Raw genomic sequence first — 22,816 nt, 5'->3', positions numbered from 1 at the left:
AAAAATGAGGTCAAGGAGAAGATGACAGTTATCCGCTCCATCATCTTTGAAGACGATAAATTAAGGAAAATGTCTTTGTGGAGACGATAGGATACATCCTATCATCTTTAGAGATGACAAGGTTCATCCTGTTGCCTGCGTAGATGAAGAAAGTGGGAAAGAGTGGTGCAAAGACAGGGTCAAAGATGATGATCTCTATTTCATCATATCCAAAGACAATAGTATAATAGCTGCCAACAAGAAAATTGGTGTTTGCACAACCACCAGAGATGCCAAATCAGCATCTTCATTCTTTGTCATCTCCACAAATCCACGTCTACATAGATCAACATCTCTAATGATTTTGATTTAGGTGATAGGGATGACGAGGGGGGGAATAGGATATGATGTCCCATGCTTAGATAAGCAACAAAGAGTAGGAAACAAATGGTATATTGACTATTGGATGCCTATGCTATAGATGGTGACAATGACATTTCAGTCATGAGAGCACTATCGAATGATGATGGTGTTGGGAGAGAGACTAACAGAGGTGGAGTGGGGTCATGTGTGATTATGTAGACTTGATCACATCCACGAGTGGCCTAACTTGAGGACACATTCAACATAGTTGTCAACACTGAAAGAGTGGTGGCATACACTAACCTCTAGCTTCCATCTTTCTATAGGAGAGGCAACAATTACCTTACTAGATGTATGGTAGATCCTACTGTTAGATTGTGGTGACTAATCAGGGAAGTACTGTACATACTCCATACTCCAAAAAAAAGTTTGGGGTTATTTTATCAGCATTTTATGGCTGATGTGTTGTAACTAATTTTAACCCTAAAGCGACAAAATACTTATACAAAAGGGCTTAGGGTTAGGGATTGTTTTCATAAGGTGTGATGCAAAAATTGCTTCTTACAATAGTATTGAGCTGTAAGGTTCTATAGATTGTAATCATTGGATCATAGTAATATTGAACTTGTTTTTTGGTGGATGTAGCCTAGGGTTTGGGTGAACCACATTAAATATTGGTGTCTTGTATTCTCTTTAGTGCAATCTATTATTTTCTGTTATTGTTTATAGTTGCATGTAATTGTTATTTTTGTCTATGGTTTTATCCTAACAAGTGGTATTAGAGTGAGGTTGTTTTTTAGTTATCCTTTGCAAGAAAGTCTCACGATTCAGTGGGAGTCTCACGGTTGAGTGAGAGCGATGGAAGACAAGGGTAAGATGGGGGTTGACAAGTTTAATGGGCAGAACTTTCAGTTATGGAAGATGTAAATGGAGGACTATCTTTATAAGAAGGATTTATGGAAGCCATTGGAAGGAAAAACTAAGAACTAGGGAACTATGAAAAATGAGGATTGGGAGATTTTAGATAAAAAGACACTTGGAACCATACAATTCTGCCTTGCACCATTGGTGACATTTAACATTACAAAAGTGAAGACAATAGAAGAGTTGATGGAAACCCTAGTGAAATGTATGAAAAGCCCTCCACTTCAAATAAAGTATTTCTCATGAAGCATTTATTTAATATGAAAATGGTAGAAGGTGGATCTATTGTAGACCATTTAAATGAGTTTAATATTGTTACTAGTTAGTTATCTTCTGTGGATATTAATTTTGATGAAGAAATTAGGGCTCTCTTGATTTTGTGTTCTTTGTCTAAAAGCTAGAATGGCTTGGTAATGACTATGAGTAATTTTGTTTCTAGATCTAATACGCAAAAATATGATAATGTGATTAGTGTTATTTTGAGTGAGGAAACTCGTAGGAAAACCTCAAGTGGATCTACATTAGGAAGTGCTTTGAATGCACAAAACACAGGGATAACAACTAAGAGAGGAAATAATTCTAGAAATCATGAGAAATCAAGAGGAAAGTCAAAGGGGAAGAGATCTCAATCTAGAGCACCCAACAACTGCTGGTACTATGGGAAACTAGGGCATAAAAAGAAAGATTGTTAGACTCAAAAAGAAAAATAGGAGATAAATCAGAAGGGAACAAGAAGGCAAATGTGGTAAGTAACAAATCCAAAGAGGATGATTTGCTTCTATCTTTAGAAAGTGTTGATGATTCATGGGTTTTAGATTCTGGTGCTTCATTTCATGCTACACCTCATAGAGGTTATTTCATTGATTATGTCCGAGGGGATTTTTCTTAGAAATAGGAATTATTGAGATGGGGGGGAGGGGGGGGGGGTGTGAATAAGTAATTTACAAAATTTAGTTGTCAATTGAATATTATTTATTACTTTGAACCATACATAAGAAATTAATAAAGTAATGTTGAACAATAATAGTAACCATGCACAAAGATAACCCATAACACCATATTTTGTTAACTAGGGAAGCCCTAGCCAAGAGAAAACCTCGGTGGGGATGATACCCACTAGATAATATAATGATATATATGTTCCTTGTTAGAGGATGGACCCTATTAGGAGTCAATGAGAAAATTCAATATAGAGAGTCCCTATTAGGAGACTTTGAATCCCTATTAGGAGATTCCAACCTTGTTAGCAGTTGTAGTACAGTAGATGCAAGATGAGCCCACTGCCTAAACATGCACTTCTAATTACAAGAAGAGCTCACTGCCCAAAAAAGTAATCAAACTTCAGGAATATAGGTTCTTCCTTAGTTTGATCTCGGATCACAAAATAGCTTCTCAAAACTTTGCATATATCACTTTACAGAAAGTTCGCATATCACAAATACACACTTGATACACACTTGAATTCGGAAGATGTCCTTTGCATAAATACCATGCCTTTTCACAAATTTCTACTAGGTCAACTAAGACCATAATATACTTTTCCAACTTAGAGTAAACATCTAGGATGTCGGCCCTAATTGGTCAAGTAATTATTCTGTAAACAAAATAATTCCTTTCCTTTAATTCCATTATCTTGTTTCACTAGTAAAACACAAATATCTCTTTTCCATACAATCTGTACTGATGTCTGAGGTTTACACATCATCATCAACATGTATACTATCTCCATCTAACTTTGCTAGTTATAATATGATGTCAGAAACAAGTTACATACAAAAAAATACACTGTTGTAAACTAAATTCATACTTAGACAATTTTCTGAGTACCAAAAGCTAAATATCTTTATTTTTGAGGTTTCTTGTAAGAATGTACACCATGAGTTTTCATAAATGACAATAATTGCATATCTTCATTAGCTAATTGTCAACAATTTTGGGCTTGTTTATTTGGGGGTAATGAACCTTGTCAGATTGTTGGAAAAAGAAAAGTTAAGATTAAGTTGCAGAATGGGAATCATTGGCTACTACATGAGGTAAGACATGTTCCAAGATTGACTAGGAATTTAATTTCAGCAGGGCAATTTAGTGATGAGGGTTGTGTAGTTACTTTTAATGATAAAATTTGGAAGGTTTCAAAAGGTTCCCTTTTAGTAGCAAAAGGTGTGAAAGTAGGCACCTTATATCTTTGTACAGGTCATACTATTCTTTTTACTTTGATTGTTTCAGAGAAAAATGAATGTTTAGGAACAATTGTTGTAGTTGAGCAGGGAGAAAAAATAGCTACTATAGATTCTAGTATAGAGCTGTGGCACAATAGACTTGGACACATGAGTGAGAATGGTATGAAAGTACTTCATTCAAAAAATTTTTTACCAAGTCTGAAATGTGTTAATATGGATTTATGTGAAATTTGTGTGCATGGAAAACAAAAGAGAGTGAGTTTTATGAAGATTGGGAAGGAAAATAAAAGTATGAAATTAGAGTTTGTGCATACAGATGTATGGGGACCAGCTCAAGCATCTTCCCTTGGTGGCTCTCATTATTATGTTACATTTATTGATGATGCAACTAGAAAAGTATGGATTTATTTCCTTAGACAAATATCTGATGTATTTCAAACATTTAAGAAATGGAAATGCTTGGTTGAAAATGAGATTGGTAAGAAATTAAAATGTCTTAGATTTGATAATGGTGGTGAGTATTGTAGTCATGAATTTCAAGATTATTGCTCCACTAATGGTATTTGTAGACATAAAACTGTTCTAAGGACTCCACAGGAAAATGGAGTGGCTAAATGCATGAACATGACTATAATGGAGTATGCAAGGAGCATGAGGTTGCATGTAGGGTTGTCCAACATGTGGGTGCAGGCTGTCAATACTACTATATATTTGATTAATAGAGGTCCCTCTACTCCTTTGGGTTGTAGTATTCCAAAGGAAGCATGGACTGGTAAGAAGGTGAGTTAGTCTTTTCTTAAGACTTTTAGTTGTGAAGCATTCTATCATATAGATTCAAAAAATATAACCAAGCTAGAAGCTAAGTCAAAGAAATGTGTATTTGTTGGATATGGCATTAATGAATTTGGTTATAAGCTTTGGGATTTTAAAAATTGTAAAATTGTAAGATGCAAGGATGTCATATTCAATGAGAAAGTGTTGTACAAAGATCTATTACAACAAAATGAGAAGAAAGAAGATGATTATGTAGTGCTGGATGATACTTCAAAAGATGATGGAGGTAAGAAAAGATTTAAAGCTAAGTTAGTTGTAAAAGGATTTGCATAGAAAAAGGGCATTGATTTTGATGAGATATTTTCTCTTGTTGTTAAAATGACTTCTATCCATATGTTTTAAGTCTTGTGGCTACTAAAGATTTTCATTTAGAGCAGTTTGATGTTAAAACAACCTTCTTTCATGGTGTTTTGGATGAAGAGATATATATGGATCAGCCACAATTTGAGCTCAAAGGTAAAGAGAACCTAGTGTGCAGATTGAAGAAAAGTTTATATGGTTTGAAGCAAGCACCTCGGCAATAGTATCTGAAATTTGGCAGTTTTATGCATGAACATGGATATAATAGGTGTCATTCAGATTATTGTGTTTATTTTAAGAGGTTGGATAATGAAAGCTACATTATTTTATATTTATATGTTGATGATATGCTTGTAGCTGGGTCTAACATGGATCACATTAAGAGGCTGAAATGCTAGTTAGCACATGTATTTGCTATGAAGGATTTGGGGGCATCATAACAAATCCTTGGTATGAAGATTTATAGAGATAGTAAGAACATGAAATTGACATTATCTTAGGCTAATTATATTGTAAAGGTGTTGCAATGTTTCTCTATGGAGAATGCTAAAGCTCTCAACACACCTTTACCTGGTCATTTGAAGTTGACTAAGGAGATGTGTCTAAAGACACTAGAAGAGGAGGACAAGATTTCCAATTTATCTTATGCTTCATCTATAGGAAGCTTGATGTATGCTATGGTATGTACTAGGCTAGATATTGCACATGGAATGGGAGTTATTAACAAGTATATGAGTCATCTAGGAATTGAGCATTGGAATGAAGTTAAATAGACTCTTAGATATTTGAGAGGTACATCCAATAAGTGTCTACATTTTGGGGGCTCTACTACTGATTTAGAGGGATATGTTGACTCAAATTTGGCAGGGGATCTTGATACTAGGCGGAGTACTACAAGTTATGTATTTATTGTTGGTGGGGCAGCCGCGAGCTGGGTTTTTCAATTGCAAAAGGTTAATGCTTTGACCACTATAGAGGTGGACTATGTTGTTGCTACAAAGGAAACCAAGGAGATGATATGGCTTTAGTTCTTCTTGGAAGAATTGGGACACCCTCAAAGGGATAATTATTTGTTTATAGATAGTCAGAGTGCTATTCATCTTGCAAAGAATTCAGCTCTACATTAAAAGACAAAATACATATGGTTATGGTACCATTTCTTTCAATCAGGTTTGGATGATGAACATTTAAAGATGGATAAGATACATATAGATGAAAATTCAATAGATATGTTTACAAAGATATTAACAAGGGAGAAGTTGAACTCCTCTTTAGCTTTGGTTGGTCTTCTAGATTGAATAAGAATCAGAGAACAATAGAGTCCAAGGTGGCTTTATCTAGTGGGAGCCTTATGGAGTAGCGACAAAGCTATAGGATCAGTCTCCAAGTGGGAGATTGTTGTTTAGCGTGGAGTCTAATCAGTGCCCAAGTGGGAGATTATTAGATTGTGGTGACTCATTAGGGAAGTACTATACATACTCCATAATTCCTTGGGAGGGATCGGGGCCGGGCTGGGCCCCGAGCAGGGGTTTGGAGGTAGAGTCCTCGATAAATTTATTTTTTAGGCTATTTTATCAACATTTTATGGCTAACATGTCTTAACTAATTTTAACCCTAAAGAGACAAAATACTTGTATAAAAGGGCTTAGGGTTAGGGATTTTTTTCATAAGGTGTAATGCAAAAATTACTTCTTGTGACGATATTGAGCTGTAAGGGATTATAAATTGTAATCAGGTTGTAATCACTGAATCATAATAATATTAGACTTACTATTTGGTGGATAAAGCCCATGGTTTGGGTGAATTCTCTTTTGTACAATCTATTATTTTCTATTATTATTTATATTTTCTTGTAATTGTTATTTTTTCCCATGGTTTTATCCTAACACATACAAGTGCTGATCTGTAGGCAATATCCTAAGTATGTGATAGAAGGTGTAGATCCCTATTTGGGGGAGTGCTTTGGGCGGTGGCGAAAGAGGCTACTGATTTAGCGATCATGGTTGACATGGAGAGAAGCATTGGAGTAGAGGTTTCCATGACTTTCTCTATACTTGGCCTCACTCATACGGAAGATGGTACCAGACCATGCTAGGCATAGATTTCTAATTGGATGGGCACGAGTGCTAAGCACTCTTTTATAGGATAAAGATGTAGTTTTCTATTGGGGTCACACCATCTTAGCCTAGTTGTATTATGGTCTTCATATGTGTGCTTACACAACACAATGAACGATAGGTTTAGGGCTAACTCTGCTGATGGTATGGTCATGGGAGCATATAGGAATTACATAGCCTATTATGAGATGAGATACACAATAACTTGGTGAGCCATATGCATGTCGGTACAAGTCACCTATTTAGTACATATCTACTAAGTTAGTAAGAATCTAGAGGAGATGTCTAGATGAGATCATTATGTTTGATTAGACACCATATGCAGGCAGTGAGTAGTGGGGAGCCATATTTCTGGTAGGGGGAGAGGATGACACTAAGGATCAACTTTATCTTTAGTATACTCAGACACATGGTTGGTTGATCAGCCAAACAATTCATATAGTCATGTGATATATGCCCTGTAGGGTGCAACGATAGTTTGGGCGGATGCAGGATGTTATGCCAAACGAGTTCCTATATCCAGTGGTGATCCAAGAGTATGGTAGAGTATGGGGGTTTGGGACCACTCCAAGATTAGTGAGGGTTGCATGGTGTGGCATATATCTAGTGCCATGGGTACATGGACAAGATGAAGGGGATGCATGTATGACATTGACATATACATAGTGGTGGGCAGTGCATCAACCAATGAGACTGATAGTGCTAGGGGAACCTCCTCTAGCAAAGTAGGCACAAGGTAGGGGAGATGGGGTTGGAGGGGGAGATGGGGGTTAGGTAGTAGCAAGGCCACTACTAGGGCAAGGACTACAACAAGGTTCACTAGGATGAAGCATTCATCAATGGAGAGTGTTCGCACTAGTAGGACCACCACTAGGGTAGGGACCACAAATACATGGGCCAGAGCTATAGGTACTAATAGGCCAACACTAGGGCAAATAATAACAAAAGAATTAATAGTTTTATGATGAAGTTTGGTTGGTCTATATGTGTCAATCCGAGAGCATAAACTTGTGAAAGGTTTTCGAGCAATATGCTATCAAGGGATGCTAGTTGTGAGATGAGGGTTTATGAATGTATTTACAACACATGAAATTGAATCTATGAAAAACCAAGTAAATCCCAATTGCAAGTACTGTCACTTCCTGGTGACAGGAACTTTAGAATCACAAATAAACATTAATCTATAGAATATTAGAAACAATAATTTATAAAATAAATAATAATAACATTTCAAGTTATATAAATAATACATCTAGATCTAAACTAACTAATCTGAGATCAATAAATAGATAAAAATGTAAACATCTAATTTATCAAATAGACAAATTATGAAGTTGAATGCTTAACTAACATATTAAAAAAAACACACTAAACAAAAATACCATCGCACTTCATGAAAGAGTGGGCCCAAACTCCTAGTTTGCAAGATGCATACATAAATAAGATCTACATTGTTGTGACCATCCAACAATTGATGTTTTATTTACTTCAAAATAATGCAGTCTCAAACTACACACAACAATTTTTTCCTATTGAAAATAATATATTCAAATATGCCTCTCCTATATGCTATGCTTCTTTTATATGAAAAGCTTATAATAGGTTTAGAACCATTTCAATAATATGTACAATAAGAAATATGTGGCAATAGAACATAAATCTATTGTATGCCAAAAAAAGGTAACTTATTGTTATCAAAATAACATTGTTTTCACCCATAAATCTAGAGCCATCGTTTGAAATGGCTAATATATAACAAAATTTGAATATAGGAAAGAGGTGACCAATGAACTCCTTGTCTACATGAGCTATGAAAATCATTTCTCAGTCATGTTATCAATAGAAATAGAAAATGGTCTATGTTTGGATGTTAATTTCTATCCTCTCACATATTGCTCCACTTGATATCATTTTAACCATCATACAAATATTATATGTGGAGATTCAGCCATTTAGACATGTGGCTAGCTTGATAATATTGCTTACAATACCAAAATAGAATAGTTGGTGGAGAGGGAGTTACATAGTCCTATAAAAGCATATTAGCCTCATGTATTATGTGAGAGGTCATTCTTTCATAACAACATCTACCAAGAAATGGTGTAATTTAGTGGCACACAAGAAGAAGGTTTCATATTGCATTGTATCTTCCACCAATCTTCAATGCCCTCTCCATATATTTACATAGGGTGCAGAAAATGCATCTTATTTCAAAGTTGATGGAGTTTTATATTGATGAAAGAGCTACATGAAGATACATAGCGGGCGACAGGAAGAAAAATAACATATTATCAACTTATTAGATAAATATAATTTCATCTATTTATTCACATATTTTATCTAATAACTATATTAAATATAACTCATAAATATTAGATCATATGCAACATAGAAGGAGAAAATGGAACATTAAAATGAACATGAAGGCTTATATGAAGGGTAAAATATGGCATAATTTAGGACATAATTTGCTCTTATCAGGCACCACAGGGGCCACCTCAGTAGGAGGATGTAGATACAGTGAGGGATGAGCAAGGTAGCCTTTGGACTAAGGTTTTCCATCTATAGGGGGAGGTAGAGGCAAGGCAGGCTAGAGTAGACAGTTCATAGGAGGCCTTGGCAGATAGAGAGACCCTTCAAAATCAAGTGGATGAGTATTGCCTCCTTTAGCAAATAGAGAGACCCTTCAACATCAAGTGGGTGAGTGCTTGGAAGAGTCTCTCTATCTATAGATATGGTGAAGCTAGACATTGCCAGGCAGATGGTGCAGGCTGGGGGTATGGTGACAATGATGTAGGAGGCCCTAACTACACATTGACATGAGGCACGAGTTGTGCAAGAGGTAGCCTATTATAGGTCATTATATCTTGAGACTATGCTAGTAGAGCAGTGACAACTAGATTTTCAGCAGGTATTTGTCTCATGGGTCACAAGTGGTTGATAGAGATTAGAGCTATCATTTGGACAGGGTAGACCTCCTTGAGGAGGGGGTACAGGAGTGGTAGGGCCCTCATAGCCAAGCTCATGATCCCTAGAGTGATTAGTTTTAACATAGTGATGTATATGCAAATTCAACAAGTTTTGATAATGCATTATGCATGATGTACTACATGATTATTTTGGTATATGGACTGTATATGGAAACTTATTCTTTTGATATATACATGACATGATTCAATGAGCCTAAATGTGTATGCATGATGGTATTTTATGTATGTTTATGATGCTTATGTTTATGATATATTTATGAGTACTATATTAATGCATGATGTTATGATGTTGTTATTGACATTGGTGATGCATGATGTGTGTGATATAGTTTTTATTATGATGCATATATGATGACTAATGTGTGGATGACATCGATCCTATATGATGGGGATGTATGAGATGTATGCATGCTGTTATTTCACATGTATGGATTTACTGTATGCTTTGCATGAGATGTATCATGATGTGTATGTCACTAAATGTAATGATTATGATATCTAAAGGATTAATGTAATGAACCAATAATGTAACCTAATGAAGGATAATGTATAATTGAGATGTAATAGATGAAAAATGAATGTATCCTAAATGGAAATGTTGATAACATACTAATCATGAATGCAAAGTGAAATGATGTAAACTTAAAGTGTAAAGGTGAAACATGGAAATGTAACATGAATGCAACCTAATGGATGGACTTGTGTCAAACTTGTTAACTCATAGGAATCAAGTAGCCTAGCATAGGAGGGGGAGATAAACAAAACCCTTGTCTCAAGTAGAGCTTGATGAAATCCTAAACTACATGAATCCTAGCTACACGATACTGAGGGATTTAGTTGTGTTTATATGGGAGAGCACACCCTATTTTGATTTTGCAAAAGCTGTTATGCACCTAATGTTATAGAAGCATAGATAACAAGATTCCTTTGCATGGACTATACTCTCAAAAATAGAGACTTTAGGAAAATATATGTAGTTTTCATAGTTATGATGGATCAAATATCATATACATACTGGAGAGGTCTAGGCACACCCAAATTATTTTTAGGGATCTTGGAGGAAAGTGTGCTAACCCGTTGCCCCCAGTGAGAAATGCATAACCATAACTTGGAACTAACATAGATGTACTAAAGAATCATGAAAATAGATCATGCCACAAATGATACATGTAGTCAGTTGGAACCATTCAGATGATACCAAGATATGGAAGATCAAGGCACATCGTAAAAGGTCACTACTAACACACAAAGATGAAATAAACCAAAAGAGACCTCATGACCAAGTATTCATTTAGCCCACAATTCCTATCAGGAACACTTGTCCAAGTGTGAAGGTTATAGTGCCATATGTAGGAAGGATTCATCCTATGAAAGGTTGTGTGTCTGATTAGTTGTCACAACTGTTCATTGGAAATGGCTGTGAAAAGAACAAATTTCTTGAATTGTTAAGTCTCAAATGGTGATTTTTTTAAGTTCTATTAGTCACTATTGTGGTAAAAAGCTCAGTGTAATAAGGGTAGGAAAAACATTCAATGGGAAAGTGGCTCGTGGACTAGAGGTCTTTTGAAAGATGAAAGTGAATGGATGCCTTGTAGACAAGAAGTCTTTTATTGGATATATGAAAAGCGTAATTTAGATAGGACTTTTGCACAAAGATGGGATGAAATGGGGGAAACATAGTGAAGTAAGATGAGCCTTATAGATAATGGACCAAGCAAACTTTTTTTAGGAATTCTTTTGTCTTTTTAGTCTTTTCTTCAGGAACATTTTACAAATGTTTTTGGAGTTTTTGATTTTCTGATTTTTTTGAATTTTTGCAGAATTTTAACAACACTGTACAAGAACTATGGAACTCAAGTGTAGAACTGCTTGAGATGCTAGATATTTATAGGCTCAGGGAGTGGATCTCCCTCTAAAGTGACAATTTGATATGCCCTAGAACCATATTTGGCTGTAATGATAAATGGACCAAGCATATTAGCTTCAAATTTTCCTTTCTTTTCACAATTCTGGAGGTTCCTCATGTTATGTTGCAATACTAGGTCACCCACCTGAAATTCTTGAGGTTTGATCTTTTGTGAAACTAGAGTTGAAGGCAATTTTGATGCACGTGGAGGTGATTTAAGGCATTGAGGCATCTCTCTATTGGAAGCATGAACGTTGTTGATACTTCTATGGGGGAGTATTGTAGAAACATGATTTGATCATTATCATGATGATATGTTACATTCATGACTGTGTTTTTCATTGATGTCAACATAGCAATTTTCTATGGTATCGGATAGAAGAACAATGGAAAGATCAAGATGATATGGACAGATAGTTGAGTACTTTCACTAGAGAGGTTAAAGGGAGATTATACTAAGTGTCTAGTATATGTAGCCAACCTTAGAAGCATAAGATATGATGTCTAGAAGAAGTTATGCAAGTTTCAGTGAAGATTGTTCCGAGATAGAGTTTACAAAAGCATGTTGTGGTAAACTTGTTATATCTCTTAGCAGAGTTGTTATTCTAAGAAGCCAAAGTTAAAGATGTGAAGAAGACATTTTAGAGATGATACAGCTAAGCTTGCTCATGATAATGTTACATGTATGGAAAGTTATTCAAGTTACAAGGAGAAAGATTAATATTATTGCTAAGTGTAACGTGTTCTTAATGAGGTCCTATAATAATTAATTGAGAAGGTGTAATGACCAAATTAGGGAATTTTTTTATAGATTTTTAATAAAGGAAGGATATTTTCCTTTATTATGTATGGATGTAAGTGAATGATGATAAGCAACACAAGAGAAAAATGTGAAGATAAGTAGATTTGAGTGAAGTTGGTGAAAACTTCATTGCCAAGGTTTTATTATGAAATCCAAGGTTTGATATTTAGATCCGAGGTTGATGACCTAGTCTAAAAGGTCTAACAATGATTGGTCTAGTTGATAGGATAGAGGAAAGAAGTTAAAGTATAGTACAAAAAATTATTCTACAAGGAATAGTTGAGAGATCAGTTGGATAGTGAGTTTAGAGGTCTTTCCCTAGAAGCTATTTGGATAGCGGGTCCTTCTTTCTTCCACAACTCCTAACAGGGGTGGAATCTCGTAATAGAGATTCAAAGCCTCCTAACAAGGACTCATATGTACTAAATGTTGTAATAGAATCTTAATAGGGTCCATCCTCTAACAAGGAATATTTATATTACTACATCATCTTGTGGGCATCATTCCCATCAAGGTTTTCCCTCTGATCAAGGGTTTCCCTAGTTAACATATTTGGTGTAATTGTGTATATGGATCTTTTTATGGTTGATGTTTATTTTGGATAGCTAAAAATTGATTCATTATTTGGTGTAATTGTGTATATGGATCTTTTTTTAATTATTGGATAACTAATTCATCCCCCCTTCCCCTCTCAGTTATCTTGGTGGACTATTATTTCTAACATTTGGTATCAGAGCATTAGGTCCTTGAAGATAAAGATTAAAAAATTCTGGAGATCCATCGAAAACATATTCAGAAAGGATAGTCCAAAGTTTGATGGAACAAATTATGACAGCTGGAAGGAAAAGATGAAGATACATATGTTGTGTATGGGTCCAAGATATTGGATCTTGACAAAATCAGAAAAGACAATCATAGCTAAAAAATATTTGGAAACTTGTACTGAGGAAGAGAGATAACTTTTCATGTGCAAGATGAGAGCTATAGAAGCACTATTATCTACACTTCTTGAAATTGAGTACAACCAGGCATAATATCAAAAATTACTATATGTTGACATATGATTGAAAAGATCATTTGAGTTAGAAAATTGTTGTAAGACGTGTTTTCAATCATTGTTTTGTCACTGATCTCAAACTTGCTATATATTGGTAAGATAATTACTTATATGTTTCAAGCATTATGACTTAGTTGATTGATGAAGAGGATTTGATCAACAAGATGTAACAAAAGTACCTAGAGGAAAGGTTGAGTTATAATTATGTATTGAAGTGCAAGAATCAGTTAAGACAGTGATAACACAATGCATTGATGATCTAATTGGGGTTACAAATGTTTGGATACACTTAGAAAGTTTAGATGAAATTTTTTGAACAAAGTTCATTTTCTAAGCTTGACCAAGTTGATAGAAAGTGCTGTGTAAAGTTAGTGCAAGCCGAGCAAAGAGTCAGTTGGAGCCAAGTGAAAGTGTTTTCTAGTGGATGTCAAGCAAACTAATAGGTGTCAAGCAAGTTAGTAGATGTCGAGTGATTTTCAGTATGTGCCAAGCACCAATAAAATCTACTTGATGGAAGTGATTTTACAGTAGATTTCAAGTAACACAATATTTTCCAAGCATCAATAAATTGATAATGTTGAGCTACTGCATTATGAAAAAGATCAAAGATTTGCCAAATAAAAGCTAACAAGTATGTTTTCTTGGAACTTGTGAATTAGGAGGAAGATAAGATTGATGAGCTGGAGGCATAGAATCTTATGTAAACTGATTTGGAGGCAAATTCAAATGGATTATAGGAGAACTTTCTAGAGAAGACAAGATATGGGGTAGATACATTGTATCCTACCTAATCCATCGAAAGCCCTAATTTTTGAGATGGATAATGAGCAGGAAAAAGAGTTCTAATTCCCTATATCTAAGGATTCCTGGTCATGAAGCAAGGTTGGTGAGAGGTCAAAGAGATTTTGGATGCAAATAACTAACAAGGTGAAGGAAGAAGGGTTTGCTTCATCAAGTGACCCAAGAGGAGAAGTCTACAATGGAAAGCTAAGCAAGAAGGCTTATTGAAGATAAATGCCTAAAAGGGTGAACAAGCTATCAGAACTACAAAGATTTGAAGCCAAGAAAAGATGAGGATTGAATAGTGATCTGTAATCTGCAAGTAAGGTTGTAAGTTGTATCAGGTCAAACTCTACTGTTACTCTCTAACAATTGTATCAGATTAGGGTAAATTCTTTGGAGAAAGGTTGACTTAATAGTCATTGGAAAATTCTTTAATAGGGTGGCATTCCAAGTGAATAGCCTAAAGTCCTCTAACAAGGCTCACTTTAAATAGAGTGATTGAAATCCCTTAACTGGGTCACATTTAATAGTGTGTGTTGTAACCTTTAACAGGGTTGGCCTTTAAACGGGCATCACTTTAGGATAGTGAGAAAGGAGTAGCATGTTATTGGTGGTTTTTCCCAAATTAGGTTTCCACATTAAATCATTGTGTTATGTGTACTTATGGACGTGTTGTGTTTTATGCTTTACATTTTTGCATGATTAGTCTAACAGTGACATATGAATTTTGGTTAACACACAATGAATGCATGCATGGTTAAGAAAGTTCTATAGGCTCACTGAATTGTAAAAGTTTTATTTGGGCAACTGGACCTTGAATAACTGATTCACCCCTGCCCCACCCCCACCCCCCCATCTTAGTTATTCTAAAAAATTCCAACACTATAGGTATTAGATCTCAAGGAGGAACCAAGGAGGATGATGAGGTGATCTGGAAGATATTGAAGAGCTTAATGCCACTGTTTAAGCAAGCAGTTCAAATGATATAGTTGTTGATCTCTTGTACCAAAGATTTCACAAAGGAGACACTACTTGGGAGACTTGGAGCAGTTGAGAATGAGCTTAGACAGTCTAGAGAATTGACTAGAATGGAAACAACTTTCAATGCCCTAAATATTCGGCATAGTTTGTCAAGGAGCACAAGTGCTAGAGGAGACTTTGCTAGTAGTAGAAGATCTAATGAAGATAGAAATATAAAAAGAGTAGCCCTTTTGGAAAGAAGAGAAAATGATGGTAAGAAAATTTTTAAATGTTGAACTTGTAATGATTTTGGTCATTATGCATCTAAGTGTCCTAAAAGAGAGAAAAAGTATAAAGGAAAGTTCAAACCTAGAAGAGATAGAGAGTGTTTGTATGCAAATGAAGAAGATTATTCTGACAAACAAGCAGTAAGTGCTAGTGATGGTGAAATACGATTTCTAGCAATTAAAGAAGAAAGTCTAGAGAAAATAGCTTTGCTATCATAGGTCGAAAAGAAATCTGATTGGATAATTGACAATAGTTGTTCACATCATATAATTGGTGATATGAACAAGTTTGTTAACTTCAAAAGTCATGATGGAGGCATTTTCAGAGTTGGAAATAATGCAACATGCCATGCTAAAGGTATTGGATCTATAACTCTTGATGGTAAGATTAACATTGAGGATGTATATTTTGTTGATGGTTTGAAACACAATATTTTGAGTGTTGGAAAACTAGTGGATAAAGGTTATTAGTTATAGTTCATAGAGAAGACATGCATGATCAGAGACAAATATGGAAAGGTGTAATGAAATAACTTGCACAATAGAATAAATAATATGGAATATTATATAAATACTTGATAATAACTAAAAGTAATAGGTCACTTTGAGGGGGCAACCTCCAACTATCTCCAATGAGAACACACTTCACAATATGATGTTGAAATAAGACTCACAACCTCCTATATATATCTAATTATGATTAGGTTGAATAGAGACAACCCTACATAGTACCTAGGCTGACGTACCTACCTAAATAATAATATAATAATGATAACATAAATTAATTAAGGATTACGATAGCCACAAGTTAGCTATTCATAACCCTATATACACCAATATTAAGGGTGTAGCATGCCACCTCTCTTGAAAGAAGAATTGTCCTCAATGCTAACAGAGTGTAGATTCTTTTGAATGAACTCCTTATCCTCCCATGTGGCCTCTTCAACTAGTAAGTTCTTCCATTAGATGAGATACTGAGTTAGGGTTATGTTCCTTAACTTCTTTGTAGGTGTTTGAAAAATGAACTCTGGTTCCAAAATTATTCTTCCTTCTTCATCAAGTTCTTGTAGTACTATTTGAGTAGGAATATTCTACCCAATTACCTTCTTCAAACAAAAAACATGAAAGACTAGATGCATCTTTGTTGTTGGTGGCAACTCAAGCTTGTAGGCCACACTACCAATCTTTTGCACGATTTGGTAAGGTCCATAATATCTTGGAGACAACTTATTATTCTTTTTTTGTTGCTTCATTGAGATTTTTTTATAAGGCTACAATCTCAATAAGACCCAGTCCCCAACTTCAAAATTTCTTTCACTACAATGTTGGTCTGCTTGTTGTTTCATTCAATTTTGTGCCATAGCTAAATTCTCCTTGAGTCTTGAAAGTACCTGTTGTTTATGAAGCAAATGGTCCTCTACTACCTAAACTCTTGGTGAAACCTTTAATGATGATGTGATGGAAGGAGGATGATATCCATAAAGTGCCAAAAATGGAGACATTTTTGATGAGCTATGAAAAGAAGTATTGTACCACCATTCTGCAAGAGGTAGCCAATCTACCCATTGAGATTATTTTTCTAAAGTGAAAAAACATAGATATCCTTCCAAATATTTATTAACAACCTTAGTTTTCCCATCTAATTAAGGACGGTATGAATAACTATGATCCAATTGAGTACCCAAACATGAGAATAAATCTTTCCAAAAGTGATTAGTAAAGATAGGATCATGATCACTAACAATAACCTTAGGTGTACCATGTAGCTTTTGGATATTCTCCAAGAAAAATTTTGCGACTATACTTGTTATAAAAGAATGCGATAATGAAATGAAATATGCATATTTAGTGAGGTGATCAACTAATACCATGATGACATTATGACCTTTAGATTTGAGAAGCCCTATGATGAAGTCCATGGATACCTCTTCCCAACGTTGGCTAGGAATAGATAAAGGCTACAAGAGACCTGGTGTCTTAATTGATTCCCCCTTTTTTCTTTGACAATTCAAACATTCAGCCATAAATTTTTGAACATCACCTTTTAGCCCTTCCCGAAATAAATCTTGCTTAACCCAATGATATGTCTTCAAAAATCTTGAATGACCACCAATTAGGGACTCATATAGTTCTTTGAGAATCTTGTGTTTAAGAGTGGAATTCTTGCAAAGATACAAGTGCTCTTTATACCAAATAATATCCCCCTTTAAAAAAAACTTATCTAAACTACTAAGGTCACTTTTTATTTGCTAAATGATATTAATTAGTGCAACATCATTTTGCCACTTTTCTTTGGCTTCTACCACCCAATATTCTTGTAATATTGAAAGGGCACACAATAAGGCTTCATATTTTTCATCCTTCTTGGAAAGTGCATGGACCATAATATTTTCCTTCCCTTTCTTATATATAATTTCAAAGTCATATCCCAACATCTTAGTGACCCATTTTTGTTTATCTTCTGATGATAGTCTTTGTTCCCAAAAATATTTTATGCTATCATGATCTATCTTAACCTTAAGTGTCAACCCATTAAATAAGGCCTCCATTTTTTAACTGCATGAAGGATTTCTAGCATTTCCTTCTCATAAATAGGTTTGAGTTGATTTTTACCTTTTAATTGATGACTCTCGAAAGCAATTGGTTGACCTTCTTGCATGAGAACTGCTCCTATCCCATTTCCAAAAGCATCACATTCCATAATGAATTCCTCGGTGAAGTCTAGAGTGGAAAGCACTGGAGTTGTACATATGGCCTTCTTCAATTGCTCAAATGATACATTAGCAGATTCATTCCAATGAAAAGAATCCTTCTTCAATAGAGTGGTAAGGGATTCTTCTATACGACCATAATTCTTCACAAATCTTCTATAGTATCCTGTCAATCCCAAGAAACCCCTTAGCTTCTTAATAGTTTTTATAATAGGCCATTCCATGATAGCCTTAATTTTTTTTGGGTCCACCTTTACTCCTTCATGTGAAACTATGTGTCCCAAATACTAGACCTCCTTAAGACCAAAAACACACTTGGATGGTTTAGCATAGAGTTGATGATCTTTGAGTAATTGTAATGCTTGATCTACATGCTGCAAATGCTCTTCCCAAGTCTTGCTATAAATTAATATATCATCAAAAAACACTAACAAAAACTTTCTCAAGAACTTCTTAAAAATGGAATTCATCAAACTTTGGAATGTAGATGGTGCATTTGTAAGACTGAATGACATCACAAAAAATTCATAATGACCCTCATGAGTTTGAAATGCTGTGTTACAAATATCTTCCTCCTTAATTTGAATTTGGTGATAACCAGATCTAAGATCTAACTTGGTAAAACACATAGCTCCATTTAATTCATCTAGAAGATCATCAATGACTAGAATAGGAAACTTATCTTTAATGGTGTACTTGTTGAGCACTCTATAATCTAGACACATGGGCCAAGTTTCATCCTTCTTATGCACCATCACAATAGGTGAGAACTAAGCGCTTTGGCTATGCCTGATAATTCTTGCCTCTAGCATTTCCTCAATAATTTTTCCTATCTCACTTTTTTGTATGTGTGGGTACCTATAAGGTTTGATGTTTGGTGGCTGGCTCCTTAGAACTAGTTGTATGTCATGGTCATCATCCCTCTTAGGAGGAAGTCCTTTAGGCATATCTCCAAGAATCATTAAGTGATGATCAATTATTGCTTGTAAATCTGGATGAGTAAGAGCATTAGATTGAGAGACTTCTAATAAACATAGCTAGGCTAAAAATCCATTTGCACCTTTCTTAAGAAGCTTTTGCATTTGATGAGAGCTTACCATTTGTGGGTATTTTGCCTTCAATCCCCTTAGCTTCACTACCTTTCCTTTTGATTGAAATCACATGAATAGTTCTTAGAAATTCATCTCAATTGTTTCTAATGTAGTAAGCCATTGTACTCCCAAAACAATATGCACTGCACCCAGGGATATTGCATACATTAGGGTATCAAGTTGATAATCTCCCATGGATTTAATTCTATGACACTTCCCTGAACAACTAACTATGTCCTCATCTGCAATCAAAACCTGAAACTTTGGGGCTAGATATATAAAATAATTTAGAAGAGTTGCCAACTTTTTGTTGATAAAATTATCAGCACTACCTAAGTCGATCAACACTCTTACTTTCTGCTTCTTTAATAAACCCACTACCTTGAGAGTTTGTGGTGCACTGAAACTTGAAAGTGCATGACGAGAAATGATTGGTGGATAATCATGAGATTCCTAACTTGACTCCCTATCCTCCTCTGATATGGGCTCATCCTCTTCTTCCTCACTTGGACCTTTAATATAGAATAATTTATTTTCACTACATTTATGTCCTTGACTATATTTGCTATCACAATTGAAACACAACCCTTTTTCTCTTTTCTTCTCAATTTGTTGTGGAGTCAACCTATTAGGTTGAGGAAGAGAAGGTGTTGAATATCCTTTTTCTCTTATCATAGTAGACCCTTTCTTTCTAGGAATCAAGAACTTCTCCTCTACCCTATGTGACAATATAAAATACTCATTTACTGAGCTGGGACAAAACATGCGTACCTCATGTTGAATGTGATCCTTGAGACCACCCAAGAATAAATCATTCAAGTTCTCCTCTGTAATTGTATCCACTCTTAAGGATAGATTTTGGAATTTTGGAATATAATCCTTAACTGATCCTATTTGTTGAAGCTTAGCAAGTTGTCTATAGAAGTTTTCCATCACACTATTGTTATATTATGTTTTGAGTTCTATAAAAATTGACCATGATATAGTTTTTCCTCCTATGAGTACAAGGCCAACTATACCAAGTGAATTGAATTGGTTCTAGATATAAGGAAGCCATCATGACCTTTTGTCTAGATGGGATTTGATGTACTTCAAAAAAATTCTCCATTTGATTTATCCATGTTAGAGGATCCTTGCCATCAAATTTGTGCATATCCACCTTTGGAGAAAAATTCTTGGATCCCGTAGGATTAATAAAATTTGTGTCATTATTAGTTAACTTGAAGGTTTCACCTTGATTTCTTGAGAGCTCCTTCCTTATTTCATTCATATAGGTGCTTAACATGCTTTGTATATTTGATATATCTCCTCGTAGGTCAGACATATCCCTCTTAACCTCTTCCTTGAACATACCAAGTTCCTCAATGGAATTACTATCCTCTACTACTTCTCAATCTTGATTAGAGGATTTCCCCAATGTGGTAGCATTCTTTTTGCCTCTTGTTGAATGCCTCATCATGATGGAAACCAATATTTTTTTAAATAAATCACACCAATTAAATTTTAAATTCTCTGATTTACTTATTTATTTTTTTACTATAACTTACTAGGGCCAAGATACCCTTACTCGAAAAAAAATCCCAAAAGAATAGCAACTTTGCTGTCTTGAGAGAGAATTTTCCTAATTTTGCAATATCTTGCTTTTTTTTTTAAATTTTTTTTCCAAGATTTGAAATTTAGGCTCCTTTATTATGTATTCAAAAACCCAATAGAAGTTATACTCCAATTCAGTAGGATGTGAGAGATATGAAGGTCTCAATAAATTGTGTTGAAATAGTAATTTTGCAATAATTTTCTCAAATTTTCTCCAATTCCTCTAAAATTTGGACTATAGATTCTTTAATATGGTCTTCAAAAACCATTTAAAAATCTTTGAAATTTTTTCTAAAATCTAAAAGTTATGGTCTTCCCAAAATCGCTCCAATGTTGAGAAAAAATCTTGCCTCTATGGTGCTTAGATCATGCTCTAATACCACTTGTAATGAAATAACTTGCATAGTAGAAGAAATAATATGAAATATTATATAAATAATTGATAATAAATAAGATTAAGAGGCCACTTCAAGGGGGCAACCTCCAACTATCCCCAATGAGAGCACACTTCACAATATGATGTTGAAATAAGACTCACAACCTCCTATATATACCTATTTATGATTAGGTTAAATAGATACAACCCTACATAACACCTAGGTCAACCTACCTACCTAAATAATAATATAATAATGATAAGATGACTTAATTAAGGATTAAGATAGCCACAAGTTGACTATTCGTAACCCCATATAAACCAATATTAAGGGCTTAGCAAAAGGTAGATCTAGAGGTAATGTATTTCAGCTGAACCCAACTAAAATGACATGTTTGGTTTCAAAGGTAGATGACAGTTGGTTATGGCATAAGAAATTTTGTCATATAAACTTTGACAACATTGTGAAGACTAGTAGTATATTTGCAGTTAGAGATTTTCCTAAAATTGTAAAGCTTACTAACACAATTTGCAAGGAGTGTGTATTGGCAAAGCATACCGGAACTTCTTTTCCCATTAGGAAGTTTACTACTACAACAAAATTAGATATTGTACATACAAATCTTAGTGGTCCTATGAAGACTAAAGGATTCTATGGTGAAAGGTATTTTATGTTTTTAGTTGATGACTTTTCTAAAACGATGTGGGTTGCATTTCTTAGAGAAAAATTTGAGGCATTTGATAAGTTCAAGATATTCATGAATAGAGTTAAGAATAAATTAGGCATGAAGATCAAATGTTTAAGATCAAATAGAGGAGAAGAGTTTACTTCAAATGAGTTTAACATATTTTGTGAAGCTAATGGAATCAAAAGACAATTATCAGCTTTGAGAATCCCTAAAAAAATGGCATTGTAGAAAGAAGAAATAGGTCAGTAACAAAAGCAACAAGAGAAATGTTAGCTGAGAATGATGCATCTAAGATGTTTTGGAGAGAAGCTATGAATACAACAATCTACACTATGAATAGAGTGCAATTTAGGAAAGACACAAACAAGACCCCTTATGAACTATGGTTTGGTCACTCACCTAAAGTTAATTATTTCATAATTTTTGGTAGCAAATTTAATATCAAAAGGGATGATGATGTTGGTAAGTTTGATGCTAGAAGTGATGAAAGTATGTTTCTTGATTATTCATTGAAAAAAAAAGCTTATAGATGTTATAATCTAAGAACTAAGACAATTGTTGAGAGTGCAAATGTAAGAGTTGATGAGAAATTTAGGATACAAGAAAGAGTAGTTGAGTACAATTATAATGATGAGAATGTTGTTACTAAATCAAAGAAAGCTATGGAAGAAGAATTGGATCAGATAGTGAAGAATGAGACATGGGAATTGGTCCTTAGACCAGTAGACAAGAATGTGATAGAAATAAAATGGGTATTTAGGAAAAAAAATGAATGAAAAAGGTGAAGTTGTAAGGAACAAAGAAAGATTGGTATGTAAAGGTTACTCACAAAAAGAAGGAATAGACTATGATGAAACCTATGTTCCCATGGCAA

The sequence above is a fragment of the Cupressus sempervirens genome, chromosome 9, assembly GCF_028749045.1.
Source record: "Cupressus sempervirens isolate cs-2001-9-10 chromosome 9, ASM2874904v1, whole genome shotgun sequence".
In the NCBI taxonomy this organism is placed as follows: Eukaryota; Viridiplantae; Streptophyta; class Pinopsida; order Cupressales; family Cupressaceae; genus Cupressus; species Cupressus sempervirens.
This window is presented reverse-complemented; position numbering follows the sequence as displayed.